The sequence below is a fragment of the Seriola aureovittata genome, chromosome 10 (genome assembly GCF_021018895.1).
Source record: "Seriola aureovittata isolate HTS-2021-v1 ecotype China chromosome 10, ASM2101889v1, whole genome shotgun sequence".
NCBI classification, from domain to species: domain Eukaryota; kingdom Metazoa; phylum Chordata; class Actinopteri; order Carangiformes; family Carangidae; genus Seriola; species Seriola aureovittata.
Genome location: NC_079373.1, coordinates 19,938,580 through 19,956,006, shown reverse-complemented (window position 1 = coordinate 19,956,006; position 17,427 = coordinate 19,938,580).

The following is a 17,427-nucleotide window of genomic DNA, read 5'->3' as shown; positions in this document are numbered from 1 at the left end:
CCTCCTTTGCACAGTTGTGTAAGGATTATGAGGTAGGGTTTGCCAGCAAGCTTCTCAACAACAGTTGACATGACAGCCATACTTAAGCCTTTTGGAAAAATCATGTTTCCCCGTCCACACTACAGCACTAGATCAAATCATCCACATGGTAGCACACAGAAAATACAACACCATGCGCAGCAACATAATATATAATAAAATGTCATAATCACTAACCTATGGGCGACATATTGTGTATTGGATACAGTATGTCGTCGTATAACTGTATATCTCCAAAAGTCAACTCATCATGAGCTCAGTTTCAACTTCTGTGACAAGGTGACAATGCATTTCACGTCATAGTTGCTGGAGGTGAAGCTTCTGCTTAGTGTCTCAAAATTGTACTTGAATAGATTTGATAGAGAGTTTGTAAGACTCCACCACTACAACAAAACCACTGGGACTTTAAATGCTTTATTTAGTTTATTTAGTTTAGTAAATTAACATTTTTTGTTCTGTTATTTTACATATGTGCCTGCCTATATATGCAATTACTGTAACTGAATATATGTCAACATATATTCACCAAGTAAAAGAACAAATGGTATTTGCTCTGAACGAGCACAGTTAATATTGTACATATCAAAATATTCTGTATGTTTTCATAAGAGGTGAACATACATCAGATGCTACTGTGCAGTCTGACAGTGATGTTGGTGGCTCAGTGGAAAGCAGTGTCTCCTCCACATAATGAGGTGGTCCGGGTTTGAACAAATTTTTTTGTGAGGTTTTTCACCTCTGCTTCATCCTGTAATCCAAAGGCATGTGAAGTGGACTGTACATATGAATATGTTTGCCATGGTAGATATGTTCATGTTCCTTCCAGCCATCATGGCTTAAGTAGTCCCAAAATACTCATTTCATGACATATCTGAAAGTTTCCCTGTCCTACAGGCCTCACAGCAGAGTACACTGATCAGTAAGAGATACAGAGCACTTCATTATACTGCACACTGTCACTGTGTCTGTGTATCTGCTGCTGTCTGTGAGTCCCTCTAAGTTGAACCTCTTGAGCAGAGACAGAAGAGATGGGAGACTGCAGGAGCAGAAGGACGACGGGACAATTTGTGCAATCAGAGGAGAAGGCAGAGAAAGAGGGTGACAGAGGGAGGGTGAAACCTCCACGTGTTTGATGGTGATTGGAGACATCACTTACACAAACAATGAGGCGGAGGATGACAACATCTTCTGCATGACGAGTGTGTTTGTGAAGGCTGTCCTCACACAACGAAATGGCACTTTGAATCATCCTCACGCCCTAGACGCGTACGCACAATGACACGCACAAACACATCTAAACACACATGCACGCACAAAGAGATTTCACTTTACATTTTCCAGCCTGATGTCAAATAAAGTATGTGACTGCGAGAGGTGAGGAGGAGACGCAGGGTCATTTTGTAAGAGGGGGATATGCCTTGTTTGTCAATCAGTATACGAGCTCACTCAAAGGAGAGAAACAAAGGCAGGTGTTTGAAATGTGGTCAAATTTGTAACACAGAAAAACACTACATCATTTGATGAGAGCTCTGCTTTCCTCCCTCCTCTCTCCATCTTCACTTACCCTTTCTGTCTTTCTCGCCCCAACCTAAATGGCTTTGACAACTCACTGGTCTATGGCCATTCCACAGCACTATCCTTTCATTCGTCTTCCCCTTTAGGGTAATGTGATTTTACACAGTGGAAGTGGAAGCTCTCACACATCCAGGAGCGAAGGAGAGGGGGGATGGGGGGGGGGGGGGGGGGGGGGGGATCAGTGAGCTGAGCACACAGGTCAACATGCTCCAAAGGTGAGGTCTAGCTACGTGGCTGCTTTAGGTATGGTTAACACTTTGGGAGGTGTATAAAAAGTAGTTCTCACTGAGGTCTGAGGTCTTTGAACAGAAGTCACTGAGCCAGTCTAATATTTCATTTGGTCGAGAAAGAAAGTTCAGGAAGTTGTTAAGAAACTCCTAGTTCGTTTGAGGGACTTGAGGCCCGGGCCGTACTGCGTACCTCACCTGTGCGTGACGGTTGCAGAAACCTCTTGGTTTTCATTTCAGCGCCCGTGTTAACAGGTTAGAGCAGCCACACAAACTGCGTGAGACACAGCTCGAGCTGATGTCATGTCAGTTGAGAATTTTCCATGTGTAAGTCGTGCCGTTCGGAGCAAAAATAGATCATCAAAACATCTGTTGATAGTCATATTGACATCATACCAACGACATCACATAAAACTGACACCTTTCACCATAGTTTCAATGTCTAGACTGTATCTGAATCATTAACTGTATCATCAAGGAAACAATTTTAGACTCAGATGATGACTGGTCTTTAAGGTTTACATGAGAGTTACTTTAAGTTATGCAAAGGTCTCAGACACTGCTACAGCTTTTTGATTAGTTAATTTTTAACTATTTCTCTGTTAAATTAAACATTTACAAATAAATAAACAAAAAACAAATTTAAAATTTGTAAGTAAACATCCTTTGCTTTTATTTGTTAATAGCTAAACACTCAGCTAATCTGCTTCATCAGGACTGTGTGGGTGTGGTTTGATCAGATGTGACTGACAGTGTCCTTGCAACATCCCCGAACAACTCACCAACATCTGAATTCATTCTATTTCAAATGTGTCCCACTTTAAACCGGGGAAAAGAGCACAGAGGCAGGAATCTGGGTTCATGTAGGACCCCATCACTTATAGTGAGAAGCAGATTGGGGGCTTTTTTCAGGGCTTTAGAGTATTGTCTTCCAAAAAACATTTTGTTTGTCACATAAGAAGCAGCACTTCCTGTATCATTACACTTATGATTATACAGGAAGTAATAAATCTACCATTTCAGAGTTCTGTCTAGTTTTTTTCAAATGTTTCTTTGAAATACAAATTTGGGGGCTTATTATTCTTATTATATTATTCTTTTTATAATTACTAGATTAAATAAATAAAATAAAAAAATATGATCTTCAGTCAGGCAGAAAAAAACAGTAAAAATAAAGGGACTCACTTCTGATAACCGTTGTCTTTCTGGGACTTTTTGTCTTCATATAAGAATTGAATGCATCCTGGTCCAGAGACAAAGTGGTCAGACATTTGCTCAGGCTTTGGGATGTTCTATATGAAGAATTAATCCTGAACAATCAGCGTCACTAATTAAGACGTTCATTGTTTCAACTGGTTTATGAGCCTTGTAATTGTCTGTTTTTATTTTGATGTAACATTGTTATAAACTGCGTTAATTCAATCATCAGTGTTTATTTTATTCGTACTGTTACCACTATTTATGATCTTTTTTTTTTTCTCTGCACATATTCCACAGATGACAGAAGAGCATTCAAATGTGTGTGATCACTGAAGAAAAACTCCCTGCTTTTTTTTCTTGCCCTTTTCCACAGGGAGGTCAAAGTGCAGAGTCACACACACTACAGAACCACTGGAGGTGATAATTTTTCAGTGCTCAGCAGAGCAGATGATGCAAACATGGTGCTTGGACACAGTTCCTGCATGTCAGACTATACTGCATTTGGATGCCTGATAATGTGGATGATGTAGATCTAAAACCTGCGTATGACAGACGTCATGCAGTGTGGTTGCTTTTAGTCATTACCACACAGTTCAGTGTTACCATGCATGCTGTCCCCTATAACACGTCTCCTCCTCAGGTGTGGTAATCCTAGATACAGACCATCAGATGTGCAATCCACCATATTCTGCTGCCAGGCTAATAAATGGCTTGTGTCAGAGGCAGTGTCAGTCTATCGGTTGCTCATTTTGAGTTTGTCTAGGGGTTGAAGAGGAGCTTTGCATTCTCCAGCGCTCTGCTCAGTGACTGGCAAAGTCCTGACTTTATTGATTTCTTTCTTCACTGCTCTTTGTCAAAATATCCAACTGCAGACCTTAAAGACCTCCGCCATTGCTCGACATCTGCAGCCACACACGGCTCCTCTTCTAATGGTCGACTCTGGCACTTTGTTTTTTGAAGGGGGAGAGGAAGGGATGATAGGCTGTGTGAGTGGAAGATGATTGGAGAACACCATCTAAAGCCTCAGCAGCTCTCTCTCTCTCTCTCTCTCTCTCTCTCTCTCTGTTTTTCTCTGTATCTCACTCTCTCTCTCCTTCCATTCTGACATAGAGAAAATATTGTACACTGACTGGTTCCCATTGAATCCACGTTGTGATTCATCGCCCAATTTCAAACTGCCAAGCAGCTAAATTGCACCAGGTCTGCCAAAATTCATCCCAGGAACACGCAGGAGATGTGAAAAATTAAATGTCATCGTGGCACAGTGGAAAACTTTCACCTCTCATCGAGCAGAATATGCTCGCTTCATTCTGTACTGATGGATGATGGCCCCGGGCTATACTTAACCTACTTAGTAATGTCATGTACCGCAGAATGTGTTTACTTTTGAAAAATAGTGAGAAAACATAAACTCTATCAGAGCTTGACATCTACGCATTCTTCCTCCAAATAAAGTGGCTTTTTATGTTGATGCAGGAATGAATTTTCCCCCTCATCAGACTTGTTTGCTGTATATCATGTGCTAACGCTGGAGGTGTAAAATAGTGTAGAGGAGATGAAAAGACAAGATACTGTTTCTAAATATTAAGCGATGTCTGTTAGACTTCAGTGGTTGAATATCTGGATAAGCTGGTAGCGATTATATTTTTTTTCACATGGCTACTCTTTAGGTGCCAATTTGAAGTTTTATCAAGGAAAGTTATACCATGCAGACATTTTGAGGAGATAAAGGTATATTATTGAGCGTGAATGAGAGAGAGGGTGAGAGACAATGGGCTGGAAAGCAGAGAAAGGATGAGGTTAGGAGGCAGGGAGAGGGTAGGAGGGCTGAGCGATGACTGGCTACTTTAGCAATTAAAATGTGGGGCAAAGACACAGAGGCTTGGTTTGACCGAGAGACTGCACCATTCATCATCCCAGCTGCCATAAAGCAGCAGTAGATGGAATCTTTGATTTGAGCTTCACAGGAACATAAATCAAAATCCAAACCATGGCCTGTCAGGGCCATCGCCAGAATAACCCATTTGAGAGAGGAAGAAAGAGGAAGAGAGGGGAGGTAAGGTTGGAAGAGAGTAAAGGTAGTTACTTTTCTGGCTTGGCACTCCATCCCATCACACGCACACACGCAAACACACACAAACACACACAAGCACACACACATACACACACACACACACACACACACACACAAAGACAGTTTACAGACACACACCTTTGTCCCTCCATATGTATTTGAAGTTCAGACGCAGCTGCCTCACACCCCGGCACAATATCGAATCTAGGGATCATTGATCAAGTGGCTGGGTCCTGTCAGTGGCCAGTGGTGTGCCTGACCCGCCCCGCCCTGCCAACATCTCCCCATCCACCCCCCTCCTCTCTTCATACCCTCGAATACAAGGCAGAGAACAAGGAAGTGAGGTCATGCCGCGTGTACACCCATCCATCTAAATAGCATGACAACGACAGCTAATAAATCATTCATTCATTGTTTAATCTATTGTCTGCCCGGGCAAAAGTCATGTGGCTGATATGAAGACAGATTTACCCCATGCAGGTGGGGCCCATTGGAGAGGAATTTTTACTGTTACTGGTTTCCTTATCAATTAGTAATGTGTTCATTATACCTAGGAGCAATTAAAACCACTAATGATTGAAATAACATGGAGGGTCTTTTATCAAGTCAGTGCCAAAGTAATTTAAGCCAATTTAGTCATACATTTTATTTTCGCTTGAGGCTTCGTGGTTTCAAACACTGGTGATTTACTGGTGCGCAGTGGAAGTTGACTGAAAGATGAATGATTGCTCATCTACAAGTTATTTCAACATTACATTCACCTACACTATATGCAGGAGTGACTCTAATAATATATTCATTTGGGTGGGGAGGGAGGGTTGAGGGGGATGTGGGTGAGGCTCTTGACTCACTAGCAAGGTCAGGGAAGGTTCACTTTAAATGCAACGCACAATCCCAGAAGGATGAATATTTAGGTTCATCTTCTCCACTGTGAGCCATGTTTAATTTATTATAATTACAGAAAGCCTGAGTGAAGGCAGCGTGTTATGAGCAGAGGTAACAACCCTAACATAACCCTATTACGGAGGGGTTACGTTTTCCCAGTGCGGAATCAATGTAAAACACGTGACCTGAAACAGCTCAGGACAGGTTAATGAGGCTACATTTGGGATATGCATCTCATTACGGCAGCCAGAGGGAAGGTCACTAAACACCACTGTTTACCTTAGCCCCGCCGCTTAACAGACTCATCCTTGAAAAGCAGGGCAAAATGCAGCAGAACAGCAGCAAATTATCATGATCATCATCATGTTGTTATAGTTTGATACAAAAAGCTCACATTGCGTTTTGAGGAAAGGTCGTGTGGCGTATGTCCCAGGGCGAACACGACCGCCATGTTTGACCTGTTGTTAAAGCGACGATAGCAATTGTTTTACGCCAGATGAGTCTGATACACAACATGATTTAGAAGCCATAAAAAGCGATGAGGTAGTGTTGATCTCTCAGACAGCCATCACTGCTGATGAATGATTGAGCTCCGGATGAGCTTGAAGCCGACGATGGGAGGCCATGAGAAGGTGCGTGTTCATTTATGTGGCGGCATATAGCAGCCAAAAGCCGTGTGTGGCACTCCTGTCTGTGCCCGCATGCGGAGCGTGGCATTAGTCAGAGTGTGTAAAGTCCTACCAGTCAGACGGGAGATGGGTTGAGGGAGATGAATGGGAAGCAGGTTCACTTTATTACTGTCACTCTGCTCTCTCCCAGTCTGCCTAGACCTCCCCACTACCACCCATCCATTAATCAAATGTTACTGCCTCCTCCCTCCCTCTCTCACTGTCTATTTCTCCTCCCTCCACCTTTCTACCCCTCCTCCATCGCTCCAGCTATCCATCTATCCTTCTATCGTTCACAATTGCATCACTTTTTCCAAACTCTCGTTTACTTTCTCTTCCTCACGCCCCCCTTTCTATCATCCTATCAAGTCTATCTTCCTATTCTTGAGGCCAGCGCAGACTTTAACATCAAATTGTGATGTTATGTAAGAAGAATTTACCTGAAACATGACATATATCAACATAAAAATGGAATGGGTTGCGCCAGCTTTTGAATGCATGACTAACTTTGAGTGTAAGATGTCTCCTAAGTTTTACAGGGTAGCTAGCTAAAACTTTAATATTAATTAAGATGACCAAGATAATTGGTTGCTAGGAAGTGTCTGCAGCACCCCCCAATCAAAAGCAACCAGCTGAAACAGGAAGTCACTATGCATCACAAGCTCTAAGTTGGCCGTTTCAGGAGGCCTAGCAGCCAGTCCTTTCTAAATGTATGACTAGGTTTTATTTATATACATGGATACATGGAGAAATATGTGTTTCAAAAATATATGCACATGCTAACTTGATTCAAAATCATGTGGCCTGATATTTTTAGAAGGTTCTATAATGTTTTTTATGTATATTGTCTTAATCTTCCCAGTTTGCATCATTATTAAACTGCGTTTTGATCATGTGTCAGGTCCACCATGTTTCCCACCTGCTTTCCTCTGAAATCTAAACACGTCAGATGTTAAGCTAATGTTAATCTTCTCAGTTAGTTAAACACTCAGGATAGAACTAGTCTGAGTTTGAACTCAGCTGCTGCATCTGGCTCCTGGTCCATATACATGCAGACTGTTAGAGTTGAGACACTACAGATCAGTGTAGAGCAGCAGCATTGCCACCAGCTCTCCCTGTGTCCCAGCAGCTATCAGCCTCTCTGCAGCTCCCATGGGCCACACGTCAGACAGTAGTGCTGTGTTGATGCTTTTGCTACATACTGTATATATATATATAGCCAGCTAGCTCTGCCTCTCTGGGGTACCTGGATGAGCTGTGTGCTACGTGGATACCAGGGCTGCGGGGGAGGAGGGATGGAGGGAGGAGAGGCCCCCATAGGCTGGCCATGCCGCCGCTCCCCCGGATCCTATCGGCTAATGGGTCGGCAGGGATTTGGGGAGGGGGGTGGAGGTGGACAGAGACGGATGGCTCCTGACAAACTCACACTGACAGCCAGTGAATACAGGGCAGCCTAGCAGAAAGGTCAGAGCAGGGATGGATAAAGGACCGCTTGACTTTCAAAGTTTCACCCTGCTTGGTGCCACCGCACTGTCAGCTTGGAGAGAAAAGTGTTTACAGCTCGTCAGTTGGTTTTTCTGTCAAGTTAGCCGCGTGTCCTCGCTAACTGCCTCTTCTTTACACACTAAAAAGTTTTAGATTCCTGCAAACATTTACATCCTATGCAGCACATAAAAAGATTTGCACTCACAGTCAAGAAATAACAATTTCCAAAACGACTATGTTTTGAAAATGTCCAATTCCAAATGCAGCACATATATGCAACAGCACTGACATTCTCATTAAGTCTTTAGTAAGCTGTGCACCTTCAAGGAGAAAGAATCAAACCCTCTCTAAATGAACTAATCTGGTGTTCACCCTAGAGGCTCAGTTACTGTGTGTGTATGTGTTTGTGCGTAGGTGATGTGTTTATTGACTCCAGCAGAGGAGTGGATAAGAGGAGAGCCTCTGACTGAAGAACACTGATCCAGTCAGATGTCACAGGCCCTCAGAACTGCCTCTAATGGGGCCCCAGGGACTCTCTATCTCTCTTTCACCCTCTTCCTCTTTCTCTCCCTGCCTCACTAGCTCTCTATAGCAAACCTCTCTGTGTCTATCAGCCCTGGGCATTCTGCTCCTGTTACACTTTGTGAATCTACTGTTCTACATGTGTAAATACTCTGGAAAAACCCACGTTCAGAGATGCCACCAAAACAACACAGAGTTTTACAACATCTGGAGAGCCAGTTTCATCCAAGGAACCTGGAAGTGAAACATTTAATGTTCCTTATATGGCCACAGTCAGACTTTTCCATGCCTTGGAAGAAGATATTTGATATTTTGCATTCTGACTGAGAGTTAGATGAGCAGATTGATACCACTCGTGTTTGTATGAAGCTACCGCTAGCAGCTGGTTAGCTTAGCTGGCCTGGCTCTGCTGGAAGATGAAGAATATTAAACATAACACTGCAATGTGATGTTTTTACTTTAAACTAACCAGATATAACATGTAAATGAATTAGCCACAGCAGTGCTGGTAGGACAAATGGCTAGTTGTCTCTCCCTTTTCTTTGTGCTAGTCTATTATAACTGGATGCTGAGTGTAGTATATTTAATTTACACATATGAGAGCTTTATTGATCTTCTTATCTAACACGCAAAAAGAAGGCATTACATATGTCTTAATGTCAGAATATGTTTTTTCCTTTGTCTTTTTCTAAAAGTCTCACAAATATTTAAATCTTTTTTGTCAAGAGAGTCCTGACCATGAACATAATGTAACAACATTGAATACAAACAGACAACATGAACAAACTAAGGAAACTGCACAAATGATATGTACAGGCACATACAGGTATTTGAGTTTCCAAAAATCATCAGAAAAATAAACTGCTATTAGCTAACTTGCTAAAATGATGCATGTCAATGAATATTACAGATTCTGCATGACCTTCAATGCAATATATAGAAATAAATGCACTTTAGTCACTTTATTCAACATGTTATCTCATATTTCAAATAAAGCCCATTTTAATGAGCAACCATGTGAATATCCGCTAAACTTCTGCAAGCACCGATGACAGTCACGCCTGCCCTGATTACATGTGGAACTGTCCACACTTAACCACATTTGATTTGCCTACTTAGCGTGAGCCTCATCATGTGAGATCAGCGAGGACACCACTCGTCAGCAGGACATAGGAACCGGAAGGGACAGTTCCCGGCAGGACGTGCACTCCTCCCACCGCTCCCAGAAGGCCATGCTTCAGCCATGTGTCCATCATCACCGTCGGGAGGCGTCCATTTTTGAGTCCTCGTGTCCTCCATCTGAGGCACCCCTGTCTCTTTGACGAGTCGTGTGACCTTTTCCCCACGTCAGGTGTCGTGCTCGGTTACGTCAGGGCGGCGGCTGAGTGTCAAAATGTGGTCCTGTTTGTGTCTGTTGACTCTGTTAATGGTTTTACCCAAAGAGCAACGCTTTGGAGTGAAACAGGATCTGATGTGAGATGACAGGGGTGACAGAGACGGGTCTGGCCTGGCTGTGTTCGACGAGGTGGCCCTGGCGCAGTGGGAAGCGTCTTATTAAGATGGGACACACACTGTTCATTATCAACGCAGCGCGGAGCAGATTCCAAGATGAATGGCAAAGAAATTATGTATTTGCATGTTTCTGACACTTCAAGATGAGGTATAGTCATACATCAGACAGATCCCACACAAAACCACCCGGCACAAGTACAGCCAGCACCACAAATTGTTGTGAGATGTAGAATGCATATGCGCTTCTTGGCTAGCTCACTCTTGGAAAATAGATTTTAACTTTTACTTTTACTTTTAAATGAAGCTTCATTTAAAAAGTAAAAATGTCCATGTACCTGCTAGCAAGTTCATATGAGCGTTTCTAAATGCACAACGTCATACACTCTCACAACCCCCCATGAAACTGCATCTAACGCCAGACAGACAGACAGTGTATGTCCCTACGCTGTGTCATAACCCCTTTTCTTCTCCCTCATTACATTTCTTAGGGTGAACAAAACACATTGTGCTCACACACCATTGCCTGATGAGTGTTTGAGTTGACTGGGACACCAGAGCTGGCGTCCGCTGACCTCCCCCTGAGGCTTCCTCCTTACCCCCCGCCGCCACTGTACCATCACTGGAGCAAGGGTCTGTCCAACCAACCGTTTTAAAAACCTCCACGTTTTCCTGTACATTAGCATCACACTGTAGCATTTATGTCCCAACACTTCTGCTACAGTGCTATGTATCATTATCAGTACGTCATGGTGTACTGAGAAGTGCATTAAAAAGGGCTCAACAAATCAGCATTTGTCTCAGTGCGCGGCCAGTCTTTTGTATAGTTTATTTGGACACATATTTGCTCCAGTGAAACACCTCTTAACTGATGGTTTTGTTCCAGCATTTAAGCCTGTTTCAAAGACCTGTTTGAAGCCTTGAACATTTGGTGTTAATAGGGCAGAACGGCGGGGTGTATTTGATAACCACAGCAGCTACAGTATGACATCCACAGCCAAACGATGGCTACCAGCTCTGCAAACAACCACCACACCCTCGATCCATTTTTATTGTATTTGAGCAGCAGTGTTATATTTCCTGGCCTCCCCTTAGCACCACACACACAGGGCACTCCAAACAAAAAATCCATACTATCGACCCGCCAATGTCACCACAATTACTCTTCCCAAACAGCCATTGAGGACAAATTACATCTGCACTGCCTTTTCACCCGGTCACTATGGCTGAGCAGTAGCCCCCTCCACACCACCGCCTCCTTCTCCTCCTCATCCTCCTCCTATCAGCCCCCCGTCTCCGTCCCTCCATTTGCCCCCTATCTGAAGTCAGGATGGAGATATGGAGAGAGGGGTCACAACGGGGGACGGGACAGCAAAAGAGCAAAAGATCCAGCAGCCTAGAGTAAGCGTAACAGAGACACTTCATGAAATATAGCTTTAGCTTATCACTGATCACACGATTTCAAGCCTTCTAGGCAGCTGCCACTAAATGTGCAACAGTTATTCTGCCTGAGCACTCACTTATCAAAGCAGAGATTTTCCCTGCGTTGACATGTAGCGTGGGCAACCAGGAAAAAAAAATTTGACTGATATTTGCATACGTCGTATTGGAATAGGTGATGTCCAAATATCATCTTCTTGCCGGTGGCAGACTCAAGCTGAGAGCGGCATCTTCCTCTGCACCCGGGCAGGCCTCCAGTGGTGAGTGGTAATCTCGCTCTGAGGTGCAAGGAAAACCACTTCCCATGTTTACATGAATACAGAAGCCCAGCGCCACAGAAAACCCTTTGGTATTGATTTCCCTGTCTGTATACACTGCCAAAATCATTTATTCACTATTGGCAGCAGTACTAGCAACAACCAGCATTTAATGCTCTTAGCTATTAAGTTTCTTTGCAAGTAATCTCAGAGAACGTTGTCCCCCGTCCAACAGCAGACAGGGTGATTGAATTTTCCTGATGTTACGATGGCCCAGGAGGACATTTAAATGACTTCTGGTGCAGGTGGTGTATACCTGGGTGTCGGAGTTTGATTCTGTTTCAGACAGTGTGTAGGTCCCCTTTCTGAATCAGGATCATCAGTCACCACCCACACACACACACATATACACACAAACACACACGCTGCCTTTCACCTTCATCTTAAACAATGAAAGAGGTCTACACTCTTTTAACTATACTAGCTCCAATGCCATCGACTCAGTATTTCTCCTCCCAGGAGCAGTCGTGTAGAACTGCTTCCCTCTAAGGCACATCAGTGGCTTCACTGATGTTTTCTGCAATTGTTTCTAAGGCTGGAATCAGAGCAGTTTTTTCTTACTACGCTCATATCTGGAACAACATGCAGACACAGAATACATAGGTGTTTCTGCAACAGTTAAAGCAGATCATAGAGCATATTACTTTTGCATGTGGGAGGATATATTTGAAAAGAAAGAAAATAAATAATTTACCTCAACTTATTGGGATGAATTTCTCAAAAATCAATCAGGCGGTGTCTGGCTTTTTTTTTCAACAGAGAATAAGAATATGAAAGGTTTTTTGTTTTAAAGAGAGAGAGACAGAAAAATAAGAGAAATAAATCTTTGTTTTGGTGTAAAGTGTGGCAGCATCAAGTCATACATCAGCAAAATCTCATATTGTTGAATGTGAACAATTTGAATGACAGAGGAAATCTGACTGTATCAGTTTCAGAAAAGTCTTCTGTACAATGTGTTACAATGGGACTCTCATATTTCAGAGGGAAGAAGATGAAACCTGAAATTGCATTTGCACAGTGCACTTCTGCTGTGTTTTAGGTCTGAGATGACAGAAGCAAAGCAGACATTTTGAACAATTTTGTGACACAAAATAGCAACAAAGATTCATCCAAATAAATCACACTGCCTCCAATTCACATGACAACCTATTACAGTTCTTCTCCAGATCCTGCATTAATGCACAAATCTGCATTATAACACTGAAGCTCCACCTATCAAGAGATTGCGTGCGTGCGTGTGTGCGTGTGTGCATATGTGTGTGTGTGTGTGTGTGTGTGTGTGTGTGTGTGTGTGTGTGTATGTGTGTTTGTGTGTGTGTGTGTCTATGTGTGTGTGTGTGAGGGAATCATTCATGCATCTGTAAGTGTGTATGTGTATGATATATGGTGATCAGTCACAGGAGGGGATTTTACTGCGTGATTATTTCTGCTGTGACACTAACGAGCTTCGGCTGCAGATCCACTGCAGACCAATTACACTGGAGAAGAGGCTGCTTGCTTATTACACTCAGATAATCAGCGGGTTTTACCCTCCATGTTACAGCTCCTGCTACACACATGAACATTTGATTTTTGCCGGATGTGCATCGCAGGAATGCTGCAGTTATTTTTCTAAATATATATATATATGTCTCCGTGTGTGTATATTACCACCCTGCTATTCAGATGGACAGCGGGCTATTGTCTGTGATGCTGTGCTGTCTATATTGGGGAGCTCCAGCTTGTTGATTTATCACTCCTGCATTGTGTTGCCAGAGCGCTCCACTCGATTGTATCTTTGGTGCACCAATATGCCACCTCTGCATGTGTCAGATTGTAGCTGGGCTCCTATGAGGGATTTGTGACTGGAGGGGGTCCCTGCAAACAGGAGACCTATAAGGACAGAGAAGATGAGGGGAGAAAGAGGGATCAAAATCTCTCCGTATTCAGTGATTGGGTTATTCTAGACAGCACTGTCAGCACTTTCCACAAAGAGTTGCAGAAAACCAGGGAGGGTGGTAGGGGAGATCTTTTGATGTATACTGTACTAGTGTGTGTGTATGTGTGTGTGAGTGTGTGTGTGTGTGTGTGTGTGTGTGTGTGCGTGTGTGTGTGTGTGCGTGTGTGTGTGTGTGTGTGTATGTGACGCACTCTAATCACCTTAATTATTTCCTCTAATTACCTGCAAACAGCTAATGAATTCCTCAGGAATCCTATCATGTTGTGTATGTGCTCACATCATCATCCGTTTTGCACGGCTGCCATTAATTTGCTCATAAACAAATACAATTAGCATAAAATGTTTCATTACAGGCTCATATATCTGGTTTAGTCTCTGTTAAGGATATGAAACAGCTGAACAACACACACAAAAAAAGGCATAATTTTGTTGCATTTCCTCTCTTGCATTATAAATGGTATGATGAAATGAACGTGGTTTAGAAAAATATTTCATGGTGTGTATGTTTGCTGTCCTTGGGGATGTTGATGTGTGCACTAGTATGCATGTTTGCGCGTGTCTGTGTTTGTATTTGTGTGTGTTTGTTATGTTTTCGCTTTATAAATTTTCCAGCCAAGGTCGTCCGGAGAAGAGGGACAATGGACTCGGTCCTGGGTGGACCGATGATGAATGTGTACATTTCATGACAACAAAAGCATAATGACCTTATTCTATAATGAATGGATTCATCATTAAAAATCTCTGGCCTGCGGCAAAGTCTTTTTTGCATATTCTGATGTTACCTCCTCTCTGAACATCACATGCATTTGTACTCTACGCCTCTGGTGTATGTGTGTTTGTGTGTGTGTGTGTGTGTGTGTGTGTGTGTGTCTGTGTGTGTGTTCAAGTGTGTTTGCATTTTTGTTTGTGCAGTCTACACGTGTGTGTATCCACTGTGCCGCTGTGGTGCACCACCAGTCCAGACATAGCTTACTACACCGCCCATTAACACAGTCAGACATGCTAGCTGGACTGTGGACTGCAGACTGGTGGTCTATCAGTCATGTCACAGACATGTTTATGGAAATACTCTTGTTTATGTAACTAATACCTTCATGATTGCAGAGTGTGTATACAATGTCTTTTCTCTGATACTTAAAGATGAAAACCTCAGACTGAGGCTCTGCTCTACACAATGTCACCAAACAAAACAGTTTAAAAAATCATAAAACAATGTTGTAACTGTATTGTGAAATTCCTACTGCAAGTTATGGATGATCTGAAGTTTTTGATTCTGAATTTTTTTTAACTGTACTAATGATGTTTCAGAATAACTCTTTCACAACTTGTGTCTCTGAGGTGACATTTTCTTGATGGCAACAAAAGCCAAACAGCTGCTGAGGCCATTTCAAGCCACAAATGTGTTTGATTTTAAGTGGTGAAAAATTATCAAGTGCATTTACGTAAGTGCCGTAGTACAATTAGTGCAATTAGTAGTGTAATTTTGAGGTACCTCGTGTTGTATACTTGCGTTCCCATTTTCTGCTATTTTATACTTATACTGCACTTAATTCCAGGGGGAAACATTGTACTTTTTGCTCCATTACATTCATCTGATGTAGCTTTAGCTTCTAGTGTAAACATCAAGAGATTTTATAAACAAAACATATGATCACCTTATAAGATATGATGCAGTGTTGTACATTAAACTACCTGCCTGTACATCAAATTACCTATCTACACTGACCAACTACAACAGTAAAATGCTACTTAGAAATGAATGCATCATCATCAGTAATCAATGATATTATATATTAAATAGTTAAACACTTACAGGGTTCATTTTTTGTGTGTGTTTAAGCACATTTTGCTTATAATACTGTCATACTTTTACTTATGTGACATTTTCAATGCTTTTACTCCTGATGAAATATTATTATATTGATTTTGAAATTTGAAATACACTTAAAATATTCATAAGTAAAAGTACTCGTTATGCAGAATGGTCCATTTCAGAATAATATATATATTATATTATTGGAGTATAGTTATTGATGCGTTCATGTACATACTGTATCACTTTAATGTTGCAGCTGGTAAAAATGGGACTAATTTTAATTCACATACTGCTGGAAATTTTATCTGTGATAATGCATAATGATAATTATTTTGTAATTAATAATCTGAATCTGCAAAGTAACTACTTACTAAAGCTTTAAAATAAATGTAGAGGAGCAGAAGTGTGAGATAGCGTAAAACAGATTTATTCAAGTCAAATTCAAGTAGATCAAAACTGCACTTAACTACACTGCTTGAGTATATGTGCAATGCATGACATTTACTTTGAATGTAATATTCTTATATTGAAGTATTGCTGTTTTTACTAAGTAAAGGCTCTGACACTGCAAACACTATAAATTGTGAGATTAAAAAAGAAATCTGAGCTTTTATTTTTCAGGCCTTTTCAGCCTACCTACAGAATTTCTTCCTCCCACAAAGAGACACTTAATGGCTGCGCAAACACAGTGCTGATTGATTGACAGCGGTCAATTATCAGTGCTTCTCTGTGCCGTATTGATCTCCAGGCAAGATTAGTATCGTTTCTCTATCTCTCTGTCTTGCAGGTCATGTAACATGCTTTGACCCTGCCATGGATACAAATGGCACATATATCTCCTGAACCGCTCCAAATGTCACCTGTCAGGCAGGAGCACATAGAATGAGGGGCAGAGAGTGGTTTGGGGTAAACACACACACACACACACACACACACACACACACAACACACACACACACACACACACACACTCAAGTATACACTACCACTAGAGATGTCTCTTGTTATAAAACAGCAATAATGTCGTTTGACAGGTTTGCATCTCCTCCTCTTGTAGGACTTGTCTGCTTCACTATGTCTGCCCTGCAGGTACACATTTTCAAGAAGTGAAGCAGGAAGAAGTGCCCGAACAGAATCACCCTTTCAGCAAACATTCAATTGGAATATCTAATAGAGAGCAACACTATTACTGAGCCAGCCACCACACCAGTGCATTTCACAGATAAAGAAGCCTACTGAATTTAGAAGCCACAATGGATGTACTGTACAGCGGCGGGGGAGGAAGCAGTGGAGTCCGGGTGCCAAGTTGAGAATTCAGAGCTTCCCCTCTGTCTGTAATCAGGTGGGATGACAGGGGGCGAGTGCTGGTTGGTGGCTCTCCGGCGGCTCTGACAGCCTGTCACAGGGAGATCAATGCCACATGCCTGTCTGTCCACAACGCTGACGGCTGACCCGTCCAACACGGCCCGGCCCGCTGGTCATGCCATCCCTGTCTGCTGCTGGACGTCTCTGACAGCTGACAAGACACCTGGGACACGGCAGGCAGGGGCCAGAGCACTGCTACCTGTATAGACATCAGGATTTACTGCTGCCAAGAAGAGGAGAAGAGGAGAGAGAGCATACACAATTTTTTTTTTTTTAAAGGATCACTTACTGAAGTTACTAAAATCTATTATCATAGACAATAGGGATTTGCCTCCAATTAGTGAGTCTTTGTCATCATTTCTTGCC